General features: G+C 48.1%; 1 protein-coding gene across 2 annotated transcripts in view; it reads right to left on the bottom strand.

The window, feature by feature from the left end:
* luzp1 (leucine zipper protein 1) overlaps window positions 1-16715 on the bottom strand; it is a 40749-nt gene extending 24034 nt beyond the window's left edge. The window contains exons 1-2 of one of the 2 annotated variants that reach the window (XM_062468722.1): window positions 16389-16715; window positions 4083-4158 (exon numbers count right to left, since the gene is read on the bottom strand). The gene's annotated coding sequence lies outside the window, so the exon portion shown is untranslated. Of the gene's footprint in view, window positions 1-4077; window positions 4159-16388 lie in introns of both variants that reach the window. The other variant, XM_062468721.1, reaches the window with a different exon arrangement.
* Between the last annotated feature and the right edge of the window lie 5999 nt (window positions 16716-22714).

The following is a 22714-nucleotide window of genomic DNA, read 5'->3' on the forward strand; positions in this document are numbered from 1 at the left end:
CACACACACACACACACACACCCACACACACACACACCCCCACACACACCCCCCCCCCCCCCCCACACACACACACACACACACGCACACACACGCACACACACACGCACAAACAGGCACACCCAAGTAATCCAAAACCAGAAATGTTGACAAGCCTATTCACAAGACTACAAGAATATCACATTATGTAGCTGGAGACCACAGTAGGTCAGTTGTAAGGGTTGCAGGAAGATCCGAGGTCTTTCATGCCTTATATGGTAGATCTCAGAGTGTTGGGCATACGTGGGGGGGTGTGATCAATAGGAAGTCCTGTTGTGAAACACACAAGTCCATAGGGACATTGTGAGTCAAGGCCCCACCTCCATAGGAATGACATCATCAATAGCAGCCTCCTCCCTTCCCCTTCCCCTATCCCTTCCTACCTCCCTCCCTCCTCCCTTCCCCTATCCCTTCCTACCTCCCTCCTCCCTTCCCCTATCCCTTCCTACCCCCCTCCCTTCTTCCCCTATCCCTTCCCCTATCCCTTCCTACCTCCCTCCCTCCTCCCTTCCCCTATCCCTTCCTACCCCCCTCCTCCCTTCCCCTATCCCTACCTCCCTCCCTCCTCCCTTCCTACCTCCCTCCCTCCTCCCTTCCCCTATCCCTTCCTACCCCCCTCCCTTCTTCCCCTATCCCTTCCCCTATCCCTTCCTACCTCCATCCCTCCTCCCTTCCCCTATCCCTTCCTACCTCCATCCCTCCTCCCTTCCCCTATCCCTTCCTACCCCCCTCCCTCCTTCCCCCATCCCTTCCGCCAGCTACCCCCAGGAAGTTACAGACAGAGAATAGTGCTTATGTAATAGCCCTCAATGAGTAGGAGCTCACACACATAAATACACACACACACACACCTGGGAGGTCTGATAACACACACACAGGGCTGCCTCAGAACCACCCCTTCCAGGTGCAATCAGCACACACCATCCACACACACACACACACACACACACACACACACACACACACACACACACACACACACACACACACACACACACACACACACACACACACACACACACACACACACACAAACAGGAACAGTTCTGCTCCCTCGCACCATCCCACACCTTCCTTCTCCCCATCCTGCTTCATTAATCTCAACACCATGCCTGCAGGACAAACAGGCAGCCAACAGGCCTCTTCAGAGCCCCTCCACAAGGCTGACAGAGCAGGCAGGCAGGCTGTGGAGATAAGCTGGGACTGCCTATGTTTGCCCTGAGCAGCTGAATGAGCTTGTCCCTGGCTGAGGTAAGAATGGATGAGAGATAGGGCCGGGGCCAACGGCCGAGGGTGACGTGATCAGGTGGGAATGCACATTGTCACTTACGAACACACGCACACAGGGTGGGCCTGTAGGGTGAACAACATTATGATCCTTATTACCTGGTTACATAACCTAACCAGGAGGGTCACTTAGTGATTTGATAAGACTGGAGATACTAGGGAGGGAGGGAGAGAGAGAGATCGAGAAAGAGATGGACAGTAAGAGAGGACAAGAAACAAAGAACAAGAAAGAAACAAAGAGAGAGAGAGAGAGGGTGTGTGAAAGAGAGACCCACACAGAAAGAGAGAGAGAGTGTCCTGTCTGTGTACAAGTCCAACTGGCAACCTGCTGTTTGCTTTGGCCGGCAGCAAACAAACTGTTTACTGAAGAACGGATGTCAGGAGAAAAACACTTCCTCCTTCTCTGTCTTTTCTTTCTCTCTTTCTCCCTCTCACTTTCCAGCAATCATTCACACATTCACCCACCACCAGACAGTGTGAACTGCCCTACCAGAGCATAAATGCTGTCGGAGGGTCTAGACTTTGCTCTGTAGCTATACATGAGTAATCCATCTTCAAGGATACACCATACGTACCATCTCATTAGAATTAATCTTCTACTTCCCTTCCTACACATCCCCTCCCCCTTTTATCTGAACCTCCCCTCTCCCTTTCTTACCCTCTCCTCCCCCCACAGCTCTCTTCCTTCCTCTTCCATACTGCAATCACCCGTTCACTCTCCTCCTCTCCATCTCTCTCTCTCTCCTCCAAGGTTCTCCTGAACCCCCCCTCTCTACTCTCCTTTTTGTCTCCCTCCATCCCCCTCCTCCTTCTTCCGCCCCTGGCACACGGAGCCAGCACAGCAGGTCAAGGTCAACAGCACGTCCCGGACAGTCAGTCAGTCAGGGAGGGGGGGGGGAGTGGGCTAGACAACACACTTCAAGGTCATAGACGAGGAGGCCAGCCTGTAGACCGGTTGGCCCCCGGGCACGATTCAAACTGCCCGTGTGCCTGCCATCCTGCCATGGAGTCAGTTGGCTGAGCGGTGAGGGAATCGGGCTAGTAATCCGAAGGTTGCCAGTTCGATTACCGGTCATGCCAACTGACGTTGTGTCCTTGGGCAAGGCACTTCACCCTACTTGCCTCGGGGGAATGTCCCTGTACTTACTGTAAGTCGCTCGGGATAAGAGCGTCTGCTAAATGACTAAATGTAAATGTAACCCCCCTCGGCTCAGAGTCCTGGCCAGAACAGCTGCCGAGGCCGCTGCACAGCACTGTGGGGTCTTCACTTCCCTGCTCTCAGGAGAGAGGCGACAAACAGGGAGAGAGGAGGGAATGGGGTGGTAGGGTGTGTAAGGAACTAGAGAGCATTAGCAAGGGAGTCATGCACAAAGGAGAGAGCTAGAGAGAGGGAGAGAAAAAGGAGATAGAGAGCAGGAGAGATGGAGAGAGTGAGAGTGAGTGAGAGAGAGGAGTAAGCCCACAGAATGCTGAGCAGGGTTTTGCCAGACCGGAACACTGCAGTAGGAATGCAGCAGAGAGAGAGGGAGATAAGGAGGGAGAGAGAGAAGGCATGAAAGGTGGAAGGGATGGAGGGAGAGAATAAAGGAGAGAAGATGAAGGGGGAAGGGTAGGACAGAGAGGAAGGAGTGAGAGTGGAAGGAGAGGAGGCATGTTTGTGGTGAACACATACGTATGGTGGCTGCCTGCGGAACAGACGTCAGACCACCATAAAACCCATCCTCTCTTTCCTCTCCACCCCTCCCTCCCATCCCTCCCTCTTACCCTCTCCCGTTTCTCTTCACCTTCAGCCAGTCTCCATCCCCTTCTCCATACCGCGGCCTCTCCTCTCGCTCACCCAACCACCCTTGTTCGTCACCACTCTATCTCCTCCCTTTCCACCTCCTCCCCCTCCCCACCTCAGATATGGAGGTGTTTAAAGGAACATGCAGTAAGGTTGAAGATAGACGCTACAACATGCGCATACACAATGATAAGAGACACTAAACTTAGACAAAGCGTTGTGTAACATCAGGATGAATGTCATAAATCAGACATGAACAGTTTCTATTTGATACATACTGCAGCATGAGTCAATGGCCAATCAAAACTGACTGATACTCTTCCTAGCCAGTCAGCAAACCAGCCAGCCAGCCAAGCAGACTACAAGCCAGAAAACCAAACAGCCAGCCAGCCAGTCAGCTAACCACTCAGTCAACCAGCCAGCCCAGACATGCCCTGAACCATCTACCATGGTTGATCAGTTCTGATTGCTGTGCTGGGAATGACAGCCTGGGAAGTGGCTGGTTCAGGGCATCTCTAAAGCAGTGTGTGTGTGTGTGTGTGTGTGTGTGTGTGCGCGTGCGTGTGCGCGTGCATTGTAGAGCACATAAAATCAGTAGATCCCACACATACACATAAGCAACACACACACACACACACGGAAGGAAGGAAATAAGGCGCCGGCTTAAGTGCCCTGACCCACCACAGGCCCCGCGCCTTGGCCAACCAGGAAGCTGGATCACAAAGGGTTCCGAGGTAAGACCCTGGAATCCAGAACCTTCCTCACATTCTCAGTCCACTTCCTCCTCCAGCCTGGCAGCTGGACCCAGGCACTCAATAGCTTAAAGCCTTCTTTCCTTCTGCTCTCCCTCTCCCTCCCTCTCTCCCCCACCCCCCTTCTCCCTCCCTCCCTCCATCTTTCTCCACCCCCCACCCACACACAGTACTGATACAGCAGTCACTAACATCTACTAGATATACTGGACTTACTTTACAAAATATCAGAGGCTTATTATTTCTTTCCAGCAGGTACAGCAGGCTTCAGTCTCTCAATGGACCTCATCCACAGGCCTAGAAAGAGAGAGTTGGGGAGGGAGAGAGAGAGAGATAACACGTTAGTATGAGCCGTCCAAGTGGCAGCCCAGTCATGGTCTTAATATCCACAGTCATACCATCCTTTAACTATTGTTGTGCTTGGCACGCTGGCATATACCCTCAGGCAGCCTGGCTTACAAAACCATTGCTGTACATTGAGTCACGCAAACACACACATACACACACCAACATACACACACACACTGGGTGGCTGAGTGGAGCTGACAGTAGTTGGTCAGATATGTGCTACATTCTGCTGCGCTGCAATAGTCTCATGCATGACAGGACAAGCAGCTTTGGCGGAGCTACACAGAGCGCTATTCATCTGTATCTGGCTGGGACACCCTCTCACCCTCCATACCACAGGCTTCCATACAGACCAGGCCATCTCTCATCCTCTCTCGCTCACCTACTCCCCAACACACACACACACACACTCACCCAACAACTCTACTCATAGACACACACACCCCTACTCTGACACACACTCCTCTGAAACCACATAGTACACATGCCCACAACCATACATACTCACTTACATGCAGACAGCACACACACACACCCTGCAAATAATCCAGTCCAGACATCTAGTCTTAAAGCAGGATTCTTTGTGCTTAACCAAACATATGGAATGCTACTGTAATGGAATGCTCTAAATCTGGTCCACGCTACTGTGGGTGTGTGTGTGTGTAGGGAGAGAGGGAGGGAGGGAATTGGGATAAAAGTCCCAAATCTATAGTATAGTATCTAAAGCCAGGTATATGCAGACTCGTGAAGTAAGGACAGCTGGACCACAAGAGAGGGAGACGGGGAGAGCGGGCGAGAGAAAAACAGACAGACTCAGTGAACACCAGATTTCAGACAGACAAATTAAGGTCTGAAATAACAGAGAATCGTTTCCAGGTCACCCCAATCTCTCATCCTGCACCCCCCCTCCCGCCCCCCCCCCTTCCCCTCCTCCTCCTCCAGCCCCCTCTTGTGTAACTATTCAGTCCTCCTGCTCCCCCTCCTGTTCCTGAGTGCTGGATGGGACCTGAGACTGAGAGGCCCTGGAGAAAAGGAGATCCCAGCTCTGGTTCATCACCATGCCTGGCCTGCTATATCAGGGCTCCCCCATCCTGCTACCCTCCCCTTCATCCCAGCAGAGATCCAGTCTGTTTGTGAGGCATTCCTCAGGGTACGAACGTCTGAGACAACCAGTGACCACATAGGGCTAGACAGTCACTCAGTTTCACAACCAAATAAAAGAGGGAAAAGGGATCGTGCACTCCTCCCTCTCTCCCTCATTCCTTCCTTCTTCTGCTCACTGCCCCTCCTCTTGTTGTCTCGCTCGCATGATATTCGGTGACTCATCGGTGTAGCGGAGAACAAACACTGCGAAGTGGCACTTTTCCTGTGGGTTTGTCGGGATCATCAAAAACCAAAACGGTCATCTGAACATCAAACATCAGCCCACTAACAAGTGGCCCTGGCAGGGCCGAATGCCCACAGGCGTACCACAACCCTGGGGCACGCACACCGACATGGAGAGATGAAAATTAGACACATTTCTCTGCACTAGAAAACACGTCAGAGGAGTTTAGCTGTGGATAATGTCTGTCAGATACATCAAGAATGGGTCTAGCCATGAAGGAAGACCTAGTTACACTGAAAACTGGCATCTTATAATACTTGTCAAACACTGAAACTAACGAATACATAAACTAATCACACTGCCTCCCATGTGTGAGTTCTCTAAGGTTTGGTGTATCGCTCCAGCATGTAGCCTAATGTTTGTCTTGTTTGAAACTTTTATCAGGCTGAGGACAACAGAAGAACAGCGATAAGGTTCCCGAGTGCCTCCCTTCTCTCACACACTCTTACACACGGGATTAAACAAAAACACTGTTGAAGGCATGAGCCAAACTGTTGCTATCCGTAAGGAAAAAGAGAGAAATTCATGCAGAAATGCAACAAGGGGTACCGAATGAAGAATTGTAGAAAATAGAGAGAGCGAGAGAGAGAAAGAAAGTGAGAGGGGGTGGAGATCATGTTCAATTTCCTAAACTCAACATTTCAGGGCCTTAAAATACATGTTGAGTTCTTTTCTCCAGAGCTAGTTAGCATGGAAGCCCATTTCCTGTCTGTGATTAGCAGACATGGTGTGTGTGTGCGTGGGTGTGTGTGTGTTCGCATGTGTGTAGCTCGGAGAGGTCTTGGGTTGTTTTGTCTGCGAGCGAAGGAAAGGAATGCCCAAATCAAACATGCTGAACAGGATGCCCTGAGAAGAACACGCCACACCGGCGCAGGAGGAGGATGGAGAGAACGAGGCACGCAGGGGGAGGGAGGAGAGAGAGAGAGAACACAACAAAAGGAGAGAACACCAAATCGATTTCTCATTTGCAGCCACCTAAACCGCAAACTGCATTCCTCCTGCTTGTATTGGCATTCCGGCAGGGATAGGTGAGGAGGAATATTGTCGACTGTTTCCAGAGCTGTCACATACATTACATATGCCTGCCACAGCAGACCACTGCTTCAATACTACCCAAACCTGAACAACCTGTCCAACTGAGATGTCTTGTACCTCAGTGAGAACCAGCTAGATATTCCCCTGAATAGACAGGCTTTGTGACACACACCTGTCAAGAGCGGGAAGAGTATGTTTACACACACATCCACACACACACACACTTGTACAAATACAGAACCAGAGCCATGTGTGTGGAGGTATTCATTGCAACGACTGAGGGAATGGCCAATTGATCTGTATTGCTTCCTTATAAGGTAGCGTCTATTGTGCTTGGCATGACTGAGAGAGCAGATGCCTGTGTGAGGGGAAGATAACCCAGTGCTACCTCAGTCCTCCAGAGTCCACACGCAGGGTCCAGGCCAGGGGTAAACAGACCTCCAGATGTAGGCCCTTTCCTCCCTGGTCAAACACAGGGCACCGTGGTGAGGGGCTGCCAAGACCCAGACAAACACCTTGCCCACTTAGACCTGCTCCGGTTACACCAATCCATCTGTCTTGCTTTACTTTATGCACTCTTTATTTTCCATTCCTCCATCCCATCTACAGACAGTCACAGTGAACCCACAACATGCTAGGTAGAGGTAGCCACTGAACCCTACATGACATGGCAGGTCTGAGGAGAGGAATGGAGAGAAGAGGGATGGAGAGGAGGGAGGCCACAGCAGCTTAACTGGACTCATACATCCACGTGAAAAAAGAGAACGTCCAGAATATTGGATCATCTAAATGCCTGGTGTTCCGCAGAACCCAACTGAGCTAGTCACGTGTGGTAGGGTTTAAGTCATCCTGGGGAGCTGGGAGGCTGGGACGGAGGCTGGGACAGGGGCCGGGACAGGGGCCAGGACGGAGGCTGGGACAAAGGCCAGGACGGAGGCTGGGACAGGGGCAGGGACAGGGAAAGGGGCTGTGGTTGGAATCTCCAGAAGAGGGGAATAGGACTGAGAGTGAGGATTAGACTAGAACTGGAGGCTTGGGCTGAGATTGTCCAAGAATGGACCTTCCAGCACTCAACATTGTTGCACTGATGGGACAAAGGCAGGCCATTATGTCACAGGCCAGCTCAAACTCAGCGGCCAACTACATCTCTTAAGACCAGGAAATACCCAACATATGCTGGTATGTGCGTATACAGCCACATTAAACAAGCACCTCCATCTCTGGGGACAGGACGATTTTTCAAAGGAATATGAAAGAAAAAGAATAATATTAAACCAAACTCAGACTAAATGTAGCATAAAAACATGTGTGTGAGAGAGTTTGCGCGGTGTGAGTGTGTGTATATAATATGCTATATGTATAGCACAAGTGTGATTAAGAGTGTGAGACTGTGTGTGTGCGTGTGTGGTTGTTGACTATGAGTCTAGGACTTCATGTGTAAGAGCATGCTCCAGTATGTGTGAGCATGATTATTTGCCTCCAGATAATCCCCCCCCGCCCCCCCCCTGCCCCCCCCCCCCCCCCCCCCCCCCCCCCCACACACACTTATGTATCCTAGCCTAGCCCAGCAGACAGCAGGCCAGGCCGGGCTCAGACCAGGACATGAAAGGAGCCCACAGTTTTCACATTCTTCATTAGACTGGAGCTAGAATTGTGGTTAACCAGAAAGTTCTATTTTTACAGCCGGCCTGCTTGGGCTTTGCCACTCTGCCGCGGCGACTTGCATGAGGTACGGACGTCTGGCCTCAGTGAGGAGGAGGAGAGAGAGACGAGAGGACGACACGGAGGACGAGAAGGAGAAGGAAACCCAGGCCTGCGGCTCGGCGGGGTGACTGATGGATGAAGCTTCTCCAGAGTAACAACTAGAGGAGCAGAGTAAAAACAGTCTGTCAGTCAGTGTCTGGAGGCAGCAACACTGGAGCTGAACACTGCTCCACAACAGAGCAGAGCCTCGTTGTAGAGTCTCAGGGAAGAGGGGAGAGTACAGGGAAAGGAAGCCTTGGTTGCCATGGTGCCCGGGCATTCCTCTCTCTGGGAACATGTATATTTTCTGATCACAAGAAAAATAATCTGCAGCAGGAATTTTATTTTGAGAGCCGCCTTTTGGATCCTAGGCTTAGCACAAGGAAGGGAGGGAGCTGTGTGTGTGTGTGTGTGTGTATAGTAGAGCAATAGGATCCCTCTAACAACACAGAGTTAACCCTTAACTTCCCAGTCACTCGCCTGTCCAGTCAACAGTACAAGTCACCCTGCCTTCCCCAATGTTCAAACGGATCTAAACGCACAAAAACACATACTAGCGCGCACACAGACACACAAACGCCATGGTGTCTGGCCTGCAAAATGCAGACCGAAAAAGCAGATTTATGAAGGCCAGTCCACAGATGTTGATACAGGTGTTTGCTCATCCTTCATTCTTTTCTCCCCACCCCTCTCCTTTTCCTCCCACTCGTTTTCCCCCTCACCATCCATCAGCTGCAGGGGGTGGAGGAGCTCGACCTAATATGTAATTTAGTTGCCATTTTACTCAGAGAGAGAGCGAGAGAGCCAGAGCGAGAGAGAGAAAAAAAGAGTGTGTGTGAGAGAGAGATATCCGTGTCCCACGCAAGGCTGTTTGGTAACTACGGTAACGCAAGTCGCCGAGAGTGATAAGCCCGCCCCCGGACCCCATGGTTGGATGGAGGCCAGGGCTCTTATCACACATGCCTAGTGACATCATCACCCTGCCAGGGCTCATTCACATGCAGCCGCCCTCCTGCTCTCTTCCCCAGCGTTTCTTCCTCTCCTCGGAGCTTGGATTCCCTCCCCTCTCCTCTCCACTGTGTGTTTCCTCTATTTGATCTGTCCAGTGTTCACACGCAGCCTCCCACTCCTGTTCTCTTCTACACCGTTTCTTCCTCTCGGCTCGTGTGCTCGTCTCTCCTCTGAGCTCGTACGCTCCCTCTTCCTCCCTGTTTCTATGGATTTCAGCCCTTGTCACCCCTTCTTCGTTCATTCCCTCCATCGCTCCTTTTGCATCTCCTTTCCTTATCTCCTCTCCTCTGTGTTCTATTCCGTGGGCCAGATGGCAACTGGCAAGCTGCACTAATCACAGCTCCTGATCCCTCCATAGGTCATGTTTTACAAGTAGCCTGCAGTTTGACGCCTGGTGTGCACTCTCCCCATCCTTCCCTCTCCCTCTCTCTCTTTCTTTCTCCTTCCCTTCTCCTTCCTCTGCAGGTTCCATCTGAACATTCATATTTAACAGACAAGGAACTAGTTAAGCATGGAAAATAACATATTACTGGTAGCTATGAAAGAACGTAAGAAACAAAAAAAAGAAAAGGATAATAAAAAAGGAGAAAAAGCAAGAACAAACGTGAGAGAGAAAGCGAGAGCTAGAGAACAGGCCCCTTCTGGCAAAGTCACCCCTGTCAGACACCCACACACTGACAGCCTGTTGACTCCCCCAGAAACAGCAGTTTTGTCGGGGGCTGAGCGCCAACTCGAGCCCCAAGGATGAACCCGGCCTTCCTGGGGCCCTGGCAGGACAGAAGCGGCCCCTTGCCAACCACAAGGCACCAAACAGTCCAAAGCGCCTCGACAGGAAAGGCAACAGAAAATAAGAGACCAAACATCATAAATCCTGCCAGCGCTGAAAAAGAGAAGCTTGAGAACGTTTGTCTTCCTAAAATACCATGAAAGCAGAGTTGAAAGAGACTTTTTATAGTACAATTCCAAGTATAAAGAGCACAGATTGGAGTGGTGCCTGTGCCTTCAAAAGCACACTTCTACAGGGGGGGAAATCCACTGGTCAAGCTACACCTTTGTTGGATGATAAAGAGATATGTGGCTTGAAATAATGTACAAAGCAAGTAGTTCAATTTCATCATAAACACGTCGAGTTAAAAAAATAAAAAAATGCCCTTTTTTTTTTTTTTTTTTGCTTCTTCTCCACAGGAAGAATTCACCTTGAGCCACCCTGGAATGGCTGAAATATGCCAAAAATTCCCCCCATCAGCCCAAGAAGACAACCCCTGTCCGCAGATGACCCCCCAGCCCACCAACCTGCAGCATTCCTGTGCTCAACACTCACACAATGTTAAGGACATTAATAACAAGTTTCCACCCAACTGACCCAGACGTGCCTTTTAAGGGCAAGCGGTTCAGATTTCTCTTTTCATTAACTTCCAAAAATACCCCCGGACCAGAATGGGGGAGGAGGTGGGGGCTCCTAGGAGAGAGAGAGAGAGACAGAGTGATTGAGAGAGCAGTGAGGAGAAAGAGAGAGTGATTGAGAGAGCAGTGAGAGAAAGAGAGAATGAGAGCACAGATAAGAATCAGTGGGAGCCGTGTTGGAAATATTGGCCTGTCCAGAAGATTCAAGAACACACAAAAGAAATGTGGCAGAGGAATTTACAAGACATGTCTTTCAACTTTTCTCTGCCCCGTTAAACTTTCCTGTCCCTCCCTTTATCCCTCATGTCCCCCCCCCCCCCCCCAGTTCAGCACTCTGCCTCCTCAATGCCCTTCCTCTTTGGTTCCCTTTTTAATGAGTGCCAGAGATACAGAGGGAGAGAAAGAGAGAAAGAGAGAGAAAGAGAGAGATAGCTAAAAAGACAGAAAGAGAGAATGACAGAGAAAAAGAACCGGAGGGAAGGAAAGAAGGAATTGGGTAGATATGGTTATCCTTGTCACAAGTTGACTCAACGTTACAAACTCAGCCATCCTGAGTGGAAGCAGGAATGCCCGCGTGTTCTGAGGGAGACAGCAGTTAAAACATGTGCCACTCATCATGAAACAAAACCACAAGAATGATGACACGCTGTTGTCACATCAACAGTATGGACAACATGAACTCTGTGTGTGTATGTGTGTGACAATGTATGTGTGTGTGTCAATGATAAGTAAATGCTGGTCTGTTGAACATCCCAAATGAAGACCAGATGATCAGGCACTTTTTCTGCCTCAAACATTCTAGCTTTTCTAAATTCCTTCCGTTCCTTCTTATGGTTTACATGCAAGCTGAGAGGCCAGACCTTGGCTGAGCTAGGCCAGATTTGAAGAAGGGCTAAACTAGGCTGGGCTGGTAGGAGAAGGGCTAGGCTAAGCTATCAAGGGAAGGGCTAGGTTAGAACTGGCTGAGAAGGGCTATGCTAGTCCAGGCTGGGCTGGTATGAACTTCTTGACGGTGATTTCCTTCTAAGGCATTAGGTGTGCCTGTGGGAGCCTGATAACGTTTAAGAGCCAATCCCTGATCCAGGAAGATGAACTCACAACATCTGGCAACACACAGCAACCCTCTGTGCCTTCAAGAGTAGAAGCACTGACCAGGGATCAGCCTCCTAACATATCCACATCCGTTAAATCCCACCACAGCACTGGTCCGGGACCAGCCCTGCTGCGCCAAGCGGCGTGAGAAACACAGGCCTGGGGGGGGGCCATCACAACACGGTGATGTCACTGGTGCAGGGGATGGAAGTCAGGGGAGTCACGGTAACACGTGCGCCCTCACAGCGGACCTCGGCGGAGCGAGCGCCCACGGCGCCGCACAAAGAGGCCCGCGCTCGCCTCCCCACAATCACCTGCTTTATGGCCGGGCCTCAATCACGCCTGCGGGGTGATGGGGAGGTGGGCCAAGGCAAGGCCCACCAGACGGTAATGAGCATCCCGTTCCTTTCACACCGTTTGGTCTCCAACAAAGAGGTTTGATCGTGGTCACTGCAATGGTCACAACACACACACACGGAAGGCCATCATATGGACCACACACCAAGACAGCGAATGTACACACCATACAAAAGGGTGTGCAGTCAACAAACTAGACACTGCTTCCCTATTGGCTTGTGGCTTTTGTATAGGCACACACGCAGGCACACACGTGGGTGCGTGCGTGCGCGCACACACACACACACACACACACACACACACACACACACAGAGACCCACTCAGTGAAGGCCACCCATGCATGCAGCAGGTTGGTGCTGACGAGACTCAGATTAACCCTGTACCACGCCGTGAGTGCTGCTCTATTGTGACCGGCAGGATTATTCTCAGATTACGGAGACGTGAAGGGTTGGGGTGACGATGCTGTCTTATTCGCAGCCACCTACACAGTTGGATACAGGAGACACATGATCCACATGATCCACTGATTAGACTGTTTTTCTGGTTGGGTGGGATGGAGTTAGCATGATGTCCAGCCTGATTTAAAAAACATTTGTAGCCTCACATTAGCAGCCTTGCAGTGTAACAAAAACTAGTAACAGTGTACATGGCACTACTAGAGTAGTGCCTATGGCGTGTTTAACCCTCGTGCTGCCTTCGGGTCACATGACCCAAAGGTTCATAACGAACCATCGTTGTGTTTACCCGATTTTACCCAATACAAAAACAAATAAAAATAATTTTCTTTTAACCTTCGCAATGTGGGGGGTCTGAGACAGCCCAACGGTTAAAAGAAAATGCTTCACTTTGTTTTTGTATGCGGTAAAGTTGTCGCAATACGACGGTGGGTCACAATGACTGATGGGTCAGAACGACCCGAAGATAACACAAGGGTTAAGTAAGATTGACGAGTGACAGCAGATCAGGAGAAAGCTGTCAGCTAACAAGGGCCCTAACAGCTGTGTGAACATGGCTTCTTGCTGACAGCCTGACACTCTCCCTCTCTAGTACCTGATGACAGATTGGTGTGTGGGAGTATGTGTTTGTACATGCATCTAGCTCCAAGCCATCGCACTCTGGCCTCTCTGTGTGTGCAGCAATAACAAGTGGTTTGCCCTCCAGCTCAAATCATAGGGCCCAGTCCTCTCACCCCCTTGGTCTGTTCCACCCTCTTGTGATAAAGGGCTGCTAGGCCAGGCCAGCCCAGGGCAGGGCCCAGGCAGGAAAAGGGGACAGGGGCATTTCCCAGGGTCTTTGAGTACACAGGCAGCATTGGAGGAAAAAACACCAATAAACACAGCCTGAAGGCCAGGCCAAACAGGCAGGGCCAGTCTGAGGAGCTAGCAGTCTTAAGGGAGGGGTTTTATAACCCTGTTATGACACACACAAATACCCACGCAAACACCGTCCCAAACACCTATATCCACCCCCTTAAAGACAAACACAACATCCTCAGAACACATTCAAATACAAAAGCACATAGACAACACACAAATAAGACTACCAGTGGCATGAATCCACTCCCTTTGCCGGCGTCCATGCAGCAGAGTCCAGCTGGCCTGCATAGCGTCAACACACAGCCTCTGTCCAGGGTACGGCAGCCATTATTACATTACCACAATGTGTGTGTGTGTGTGTGCGCTTCTCTAGGCTTGGCTGACAAACCCATCTCACAACGGTATGATTCATCTCAGATGGGGCTATTTCAGGGAGAGACTTTTTATAAATCTGAAACCTCGTCCCCTCTGCATGGTCAAGGTTGCTTCTATCCCAGGCAAACGGGCTCAGGAGAAACGAGACTACAACGCAGAAGTGTCTGCCTAAGAATAACATTCACACATCAACACCATGTCATTCTATCTAGCCGCTACTTTTATGTCTATTAAACTAGGCTCAATATGCAGTGATGGACATTCCGGCTCTGACCATAGCGTGTCTATAAGTAAATGCTGCAGATGTGTCGACCATGCCGGCTCTAACTGATACCCAGGCACTGCCAGTTTCCTTCTGACGTGCCCAGTGGTCTGAGCAGCCCAGGCAGAAAACCGCTGTTTTCAATTTAATCCACAGACTAGTGATTTAGCCACAGTGTAATCCGCAGGTCTGATGGTTAGTCTGATAATTACACTTATTGGACACCCTTAATGATCAGGCTTTGGCTTTTCCAGAACGCACCAGATGCCTTTTGGTCGCACGGCTGCCATCAGGGTGGAAAACCAATCATGAGAACGTCAGGCCATAAAAGAAGGAAGGAAAGGGGTGTGTGTACTGTGCAGGGGGGGGGGGGGGGTTGCTTGGCATGGGCGACACTTAGGCACACACTCACTCTGTCCATTTCTGCTTTCACTCTCGGTCAGAGAGAGAACCCTTTGAAGGTACCAAAGTTCACCAGCTCTCCTGTATAATGGAGCTGAGTCAAGCAGCTAAGGGCCTCTGGGGAGCGTGTGTGTGTGGGGGGGGGGGGGTGTAGATCCAAGCATCTCATACCCAGGCTGAGTAAGGTTCATATGGCTATGCATTGACAACTGGAGGGACGTAGTTTGTCTGCACTGTGTGTGAATGTGTGTTTGGACCAGTATATCGAATAATGTAGATAATAGATACCTAGCCACTCACTATGAACTACACACACACACACACACACACACACACACACACACACACACACACACACACACACACACACACACACACACACACACACACACACACACACACACACACACACACACACACACACACACACACACACACACACACACACACACACACACACACACACACACACACACACACACACACACACACACACACACACACACACACACAGCTGTGACCATCTGCTTGCCCAGCCAACAGGACTTGCAGCTACTTGCATTCCCTAAACCAGAAGCAGGGATTGAGGCAGAAGCTGTGGATCTAGCTGGTAGCTGGCTGGCTCTGGGACTTACTGGAAAGCCATCAGTGATTTGCCTTCATGTCTGGAACAGGTCAAGGCAGGTTCCCCCTCTAGTTTCCCTTCCGCCTTCTCTGTTAAGGGCTCCACCTGGCAGATCACTAATCCACTGCTGCTGATGCTGACGAACCAAGGGTGGAAAGAGAGCTGCTTACTCTCACCATTTTCATTAACATACCGTACACACACACACACTATGTAAGTGTACAGAGGCTGCCTTTGCAACAACAACAAAAATGCACGCACACCTGAATATGCCTCTAAACCAAAACAACAGTTTGAGAATACCTTGATGTTAATCTATTAGCACGTTCAAATAACTCTCGACAGGTGAAATCATCATGGCTGTCAACATCGCACTTAATAACCAGGTAGAACACCTATCCGCAACAACTTGGATGGCCTATATATGTAGCCTGACAAAAAGTATGTTTGAATACCAACACTACCAAAGAGTACCATAAAAACGAGAAATCTATATTAGACTACTCAAAAACAGAATTGGCCCAACCGTGGGAGAGTGAACATCAAGGAGATCCTGCGCGCCTGGAACCGGTAGAAAGTAGCCTATGCTACATTGTTCTCGAGGAAAACATCTCTTTTCCTGTCGAATTCGCTAGCCACACGTCCGAAGAGCGAAGCTGAGCGTCTCCCTTGTAAGTAAAGCTAGAGATACAATCAGATATCTACACTGTTTAAGCTACCGTCACATTTTTTTGCATCGACCGTCTGAAAATTATTTTAGGAATAAAATGACTCCATCGAGCCAGTCTAAAACTTCCAAGGTACTGCGTTTGCTGACGTGCACAGAAATAGTTACATGCCTCGTGAAATCAAAATGTGTCCATTCAACAGTAGCTCCGGTAATGAACCACATGTTCACAGGTTCAATAAAGAAATAGACATCTTCCAAATTTCAATTATTTCTGCGACATTCTCGACACCTGATTTTTAGCCGCAGTCCGGTGTTACCAGCAGGCTTCGTTTTGGCTGCGGCAGTGAAGCAAGAGCGGGAGGAGGGGTAAAACTTGCCGCAGTTCGGAGTTTATGCAGAGCAGACAGCTCGTGTGACGAACTCAGGAAATCACCGGAATATAACCGTTAACTTAACCCAAAACCTGCTCTAAACAAATGACTATATTCACATAGCCTACCGTTCCACGAGAAACATCCGCTGTAATCCCCCAAAATTCACACGATTGGTATCGAAGTTGGTGCCGACAAGATGATTCTGTTGAAGGTTTGTAGCCTAGTCTTCCAAAGATTCCTCTCATTTGACTTGACCAGCGGGACAGGGGATTTTTTTCTCTTCCTAACTGGCTTCGCTGTTCTTCTTTCTCTCTTTCTCTCCCTATTCCCCTCCCTGCACTGCAGGATCAAACCATCGCATTCCACCGCGTCCCTAACAATGAAATAGGTGGGTTTTCCTTCAGCGCTGCAGGACCCACCCCTTGTATGACTGTCCGTAGAAAGAACGCCCTTCGCGGAGCAGCCCGCCTCTCCTGTGGAAATGTAGCCGGTGAGTAGTAACAGATTTCAGACCCAAGAGTATGAGACATGGATAACAATCTGTTCCTAGAATTTTCCGGTTATTGTAACCCCTAACATTATAAAAGCCTATGAAAAAAATACATGCAGTTTGAAAAAAAAATTCACCATAATATTGTGATATTCAACAATTGATAATTGTGAGATCAGCAATGGTGGTGTGAGAGTGGCAGACTTTCAGTCTTCTGGATTACCTGTGTGTACACGACTCGGCAGCAGAAGAATTCGTCCCTTTTGTGACTTAAACGTCGTCTGCTGGACTGAGACAGACCACTCTGGCCGCATGGCCAATCACTAGTGTAAACCAGGCCAAGTTGTTCCTCAAACCAAGCCTCTCTCTCTCTCTCTCTCTCTCTCTCTCTCTCTCTCTCTCTCTCTCTCTCTCTCTCTCTCTCTCTCTCTATCACACACACACACACAAATAAATACACACACAGGCACTCACAAACATGCACTTACATGAGCATGCACACACACACATAGCTACACACAAGATAGGGAGACAGAGGGCAGGCAGTCTGGCAAAGAATTCAAGTCATGGATAAAAACACCACCTTCCACTGGCCTCAACCTTCTCTGAGGACCTGCTTGTCTCTCAAATGAAGCCAGCGGCTAAGTATTACATTTACATATTTACATTTTAGTCATTTAGCAGACACTTTTATCCAAAGTGACATACAAATGGGGCATACAAAAAGTACAGCAGTGAATATACCAATAGTAATGCTCTGATTCCAGTTTGTCACTGACAGTATGAGTTTCGGTTTGACACCGAAACTCCGTGTGTTTGTTCTTCCTATATAACAGATTAGTTTGCAAAGCAATAAATTCTTGGCGTACATAGTTTTGATACTAAAGGCAATCCATTGTCTGCTTTTATGTATTGTACTGTGATGACGTCCATATAATTTACAGCATCCGTATGCTGAGTGTTGAATATGTTTGACATGGGCCGGGTTCCATTTCAATGCATTGGTCCCTCTCATGGGTTCTTATTTCCCCTTCTATCACATTTCTGATTGTATCAACCGGGTGGAGAACTCAAAGTGGAACCTAGCTCACAGTTAATAAGTTGACAATATTGTGTCTTCTCACCGTTATCACTTATAACCTGATATAGTATTTGAATCCTCCTCGGACACCTCAGGATGAACAAATGAATCCTTCTGGTAACAAACAAGGGTATTCGGGAAGGAGACATTTTTAGGAATGGAATGCAGCCATTGAGTTATATGACGTTGACGCAGAGTGAGGCTATAAAGACATTCTTCATTCTTCACAAAGGGCAAAGGGTAGCTGGAGCGCACAGCATGCATGTGACAGGCAGTCTGGTCCAATCAACACACAGCACCTTGAGTTGAGAGTGGAACTGGTCCAGTAGGAGAAAGATCCCAAAAATGGGGAAAAAAATTGTCCCAAAACATTTGTGTTTTTTTCTCTAATTAAATATTAGACATAATACATTTCAGTGTGTGCTGTTCCTATCTCTAGACAAAGCATGGGCTCACATATACAAACCATTTGCTCAACCATTGACAACACTCACAGTTTATTGGCTATTTATTAACCCACAGCACCAGGTGTTTGGTTTTAGAACCAGTATTACCCAACCTATCTTATAGCTTAACCACTGACAGTGTGTTAAAAGAAAGCCTATATCTATCATCTATAAAAGAGCCATCTAGACTCATAATGCTGTTGTGTTTGTTTTACGTTGCTAGAAATTGTTAGGATTCAAAGGCCGGTTTGTTCATGAGGTCAAAAGCAGAGGAAGGAAGAAGAGGCATGATAATAAAACAGTTTTCACTTTTATTGCTCACCTTAGTATCACAAACCAAGTCCTCCATTTTAGTGGAGTGTATTTTAAAATTGGCAGTTGAGCGTCATTAAACTCAGTAAGTGCAAAAGAGAGAGAAAAAAATAGTGAAAAAGAGAGATCATGTGGGAAGAAAAAGTGTGAGAGAGGGACAGACTGAGAGATATAAAGAGTGGGCTGAACGTTATTTGATGTTAAAAGTCTCCACTTATGCCTGACCTTGAGTGAGACAAAGGTGAGTAAACTGCTGTGCCATTTAAATCCTCTCTAGTGTGGAGATCCCCAAAGTGAAGCCAGTGCCTTTCCTACCTCTAAACTGGCTAAATTCAAGCCGCTCAGACAGCTGGCAGTAGACCTAGCTCTAATCATGCCTGACTTGATAGGTTGGCTGAAAGCTACAGTAATGGTATAACTTAGTGTGAAAATGACACCAGGTGGGCAAGTGGCTCAAGACAGCAAATACATGGAAATAAAATCTGTTTGAAACGTTTGAAGCTGTTTGAAGCATAGCGAGACATGCCCAGACACCTGCACATGGTATTGGCAGTGCTCTCAGGTATTTTTGTGGGTGTGTGTCTGTTCATCTGTGTGTATGTGAGTTTGAGACAAAAAGAGAACAAGTACAGGGGTGGGAAAGCTCTTTAGAAATCAACAGATAGGGCATTTCCATCAACAGGTCTGTAGGGTTGCTCGACTGTGTAGTCGGAGAAATAACTATAAATATCCCTCTGCTCTTGAAGGAGAGAGCGAAGGAGGCATTAGGCTGGTGGAAACACAGAGATGAGATGTAGAAGGACAGGCCCAGGAGGAAGAAAATAATGGTGAAACAAATGAAGACAAAATAAGTAGAAGAAGGGACACCAATCAGAAGTATGAGAGAGTGGCAATGTGTGATGGAAACTGATGGAGGAAATGGAGGGCACGAGAGGGATATTTTAGTCAAACAGGCAAAGAGTGAAAATACAGAAGTTGTGTTCCTACTTACATACATTGTCATCCCACACAACCTGCAGCGGTCTGCTTGCTCCAAGCAACTCTGAGACAGGAGAGAAGGCATCTTGAAGACACCAGTTAAGGGAGTAATATTCCACTGCAACAAACTAAAATGGAGGACAAATGTGGGCAACTCATTGGGAACTGTAACCCCATGTACAATGTTTATCCTAAGCTCAGAGGATACTCACAGCAGTTACATATATTGTGCAGAGAGAGGGAGTGAGGCCTCCTTTTTCTCTCTGTATGGAATCATACCGGATTAAAGAAATTAAATCATTTTCCACTCACACACAGTTTGACATCATCCTGGACCAGAATGTGGTCAAACTCATGTGTGCCAGCATTAAGAAGCTCAGGCACTTGTGCTGTAAAATGCAGTACAGCACACCACCACGGACTGAGGCCAGGGAGGGCTCAGGGCCACAGGGCTTAAACCCTTACAGAAAGTGCACCTGGAAACAAAGCGACTAGTCCTGCGTATTCCCCCCCCCCCTCCCCAACACCCCCAGCTCACCCACACATGCCCCCCTGGCTCACTGTAGCACTGCATTCCACAGAAACCTCCACTGGCGGACGGGCAGTAAATCTGTCTGAGAGACTACATCCTTCCGTCTGCCAAAAGGCCTTCTCCTCCTGCCCCTCTGCCAGGCACAGGCAAAACACTCCTCATTTATCTTCCTCCTCCCTTCTTCTTCCTCCTTCTGCTTAAGTGCCCCAGAGGCCTGCAGAGATAAAACCAGATCTGGCTTTGACTTTTCGTGTTAACGAGAGACGGAAAGAAGCGAAGGAGGAAGGGAGTGAGAGAAGAGGTGGGAAAGAGAGAGGGAGTGCTAAAGGGAGAGGGAGATGAAACAAAGGTAAGGTGCGAGAGAGTGTCGAAGGTGTGAGGAGCAGAATATCCCTCCAACTCCTTTGCAGAAAGCAGCACTGGATAATCGCTCTCTCTCTCTTTGTCTTTCTCTCCCATCCCCTGCACCCCTCATAAAACCTGCTGGAAACCAGCCAGCATTCCCCTGCTCACACCTGGGCCTGGCGTGTCTTCCTCGACCAATGAGAAATAAGACGTGAAATTCCTCCATTGACCTGTGCAATGTGCTGAACATCACAACTGATCTGCCTGCACGCTTCAGTGATGATGGATATAAAATATACAACTGAAGAGGCTGAGATATGCAGAACACATAGTTTCACTATGCCCAGAGGCTTATAAGATGTATGTATAATACATTATATGTATACACATATTTAAACTGTATATCTTTATACAGCTCAGTTATTAAATCAAATATAATATAAAATGTGTAGTGTTATCTGATGTTCGCACGAAGTACCTTGGCAATCTCCTTATATACACATATGTGCCACTATGAAAACGACTCGTTAGTCAGCCTTTACGAAGAGCAGCTAAACTCTGCTCTCTGGTGGAAATTGTGAGAAATGTAAGAGCTTTGGTCTTGTTCTGTTCTATGATTGAGTATTACTTACTTCTCAATCATAGTGGATGTCATTTTAACGCATTTGTATTTACCGTATATTACAATTATTTGTATTAACAGTAGTAGTATTAATATTAGTAGTAGTAGTTGTATTCTGGTTTAGACACTGTTTCAATCTCTACTCTATCTACTACACTACCACCCCTCTACCAGTATGTTCACAAGGATGGATTCAACGCTCAACCTATGTAGTTAACAATGAATGATATAGTGTAGTTAATCTTATATGTGTGTGTCCTATTCTATCTATAGCGTAAAATACCACCCACAAGCTTTCACCATGTCATAGCTTGGGCACCAGTTTAAGTGCTTCAAAAACATTGTGGAATTTACAAATAGCTCCACACCCCAAAGTTCCCTCTGAAGATGCAGTAAACCCCCTCTCTCTTTTTATTTTATACCCTCCTGTGGCCCCAAAATGCCTGACTGGCTCACCACAAAACCTCTTTTCACGTGTTCTTTGCCAACCCTAATAACAGCAGTATGGTTAGAGTTCATCGTTAACCTTAATCCAGGAATTAGACTGCGGCACCAGTTCATGGAGGTTGTGCTGAAGGGGACCAGGCTATGTGCTGATGTTGGCTGACATTGTTAAATGTTGTCTCGGATAGTAAACTAGTAGAACTTAATGGGACTATGATGAACCACAGGGACACATCCATGCAGTTTTGGGTTGTGTTAAAACAGAGAGAAAGAAGGGCTAGATCTGATATTGTTGTAATAGGGTATAAAGAGAGGATACATTTCACTCACAGACAGACATAGTGCATGGTTCATACAGCATGCCCAGAGTCTTCTGGCTGGATCCAGTCGCGATTATTCATTCATTATTACATATTCCCTCAATCAAAATGACTACACATATTCAGTTGTTGCTAGACAATGGTCCTTAAACTCGATCGGGAAAATATGAGAAATAAAAAATCAAGTTGTGATCTGTATAGTTTATTTGTTAGTCTCTGGCGCACCACTGTGGTCAAAACATGGGAGAGCACACAATCACAGCAATTAATAGTTCCATGATAACAGGTTCATTATTCTAGACACCCCTGCATCCTACACAGTGTCTTGATCCTTGTGACAAGTCTCTCAAGGCCTGTGTCTTTTTACTGAGCCCCTGTTCAATCTGATCTAAGGCTATTCGAAAGCTAGTTTTATGGAAGTAGGCCTAGCTGTGGAGGATCGTTGCAAAGGTATAGAAAGTTACCACCGAAAGTTACTCAGGAGCCATGGAGATAGTCAAGAAACACACAGGGCTTTAAAGTGTCACGCATTTCAACCATTGCTCACATTCTCACGCAACACCTTGTGTTTCTCACGTAAGGGTTAACTTGTCCCGCTAGGCCTATCCTAGGACATCCGGAGGTAAGTTTTCTGCCGTGTTGAGACCTGTTTTGAATACAGTTGTGTTCTCAAGCCTCAAGCATTGACATTTAGTCATTTAACAGACACTCTTATCCAGAGCGACTTACAGTAAGTACAGGGACATTCCCCCCAATGCAACCTTCTGATTAATAGCCCGATTTCCTAACCGCTCAGCCATCTGACCCCCATTGACCGTGAGACACACGCATTTCAACCAGTTCATACGCTCACACGCCACACCTTGTAGGCTATTTCTCAC

The sequence above is a fragment of the Osmerus eperlanus genome, chromosome 9 (assembly GCF_963692335.1).
Source record: "Osmerus eperlanus chromosome 9, fOsmEpe2.1, whole genome shotgun sequence".
In the NCBI taxonomy this organism is placed as follows: domain Eukaryota; kingdom Metazoa; phylum Chordata; class Actinopteri; order Osmeriformes; family Osmeridae; genus Osmerus; species Osmerus eperlanus.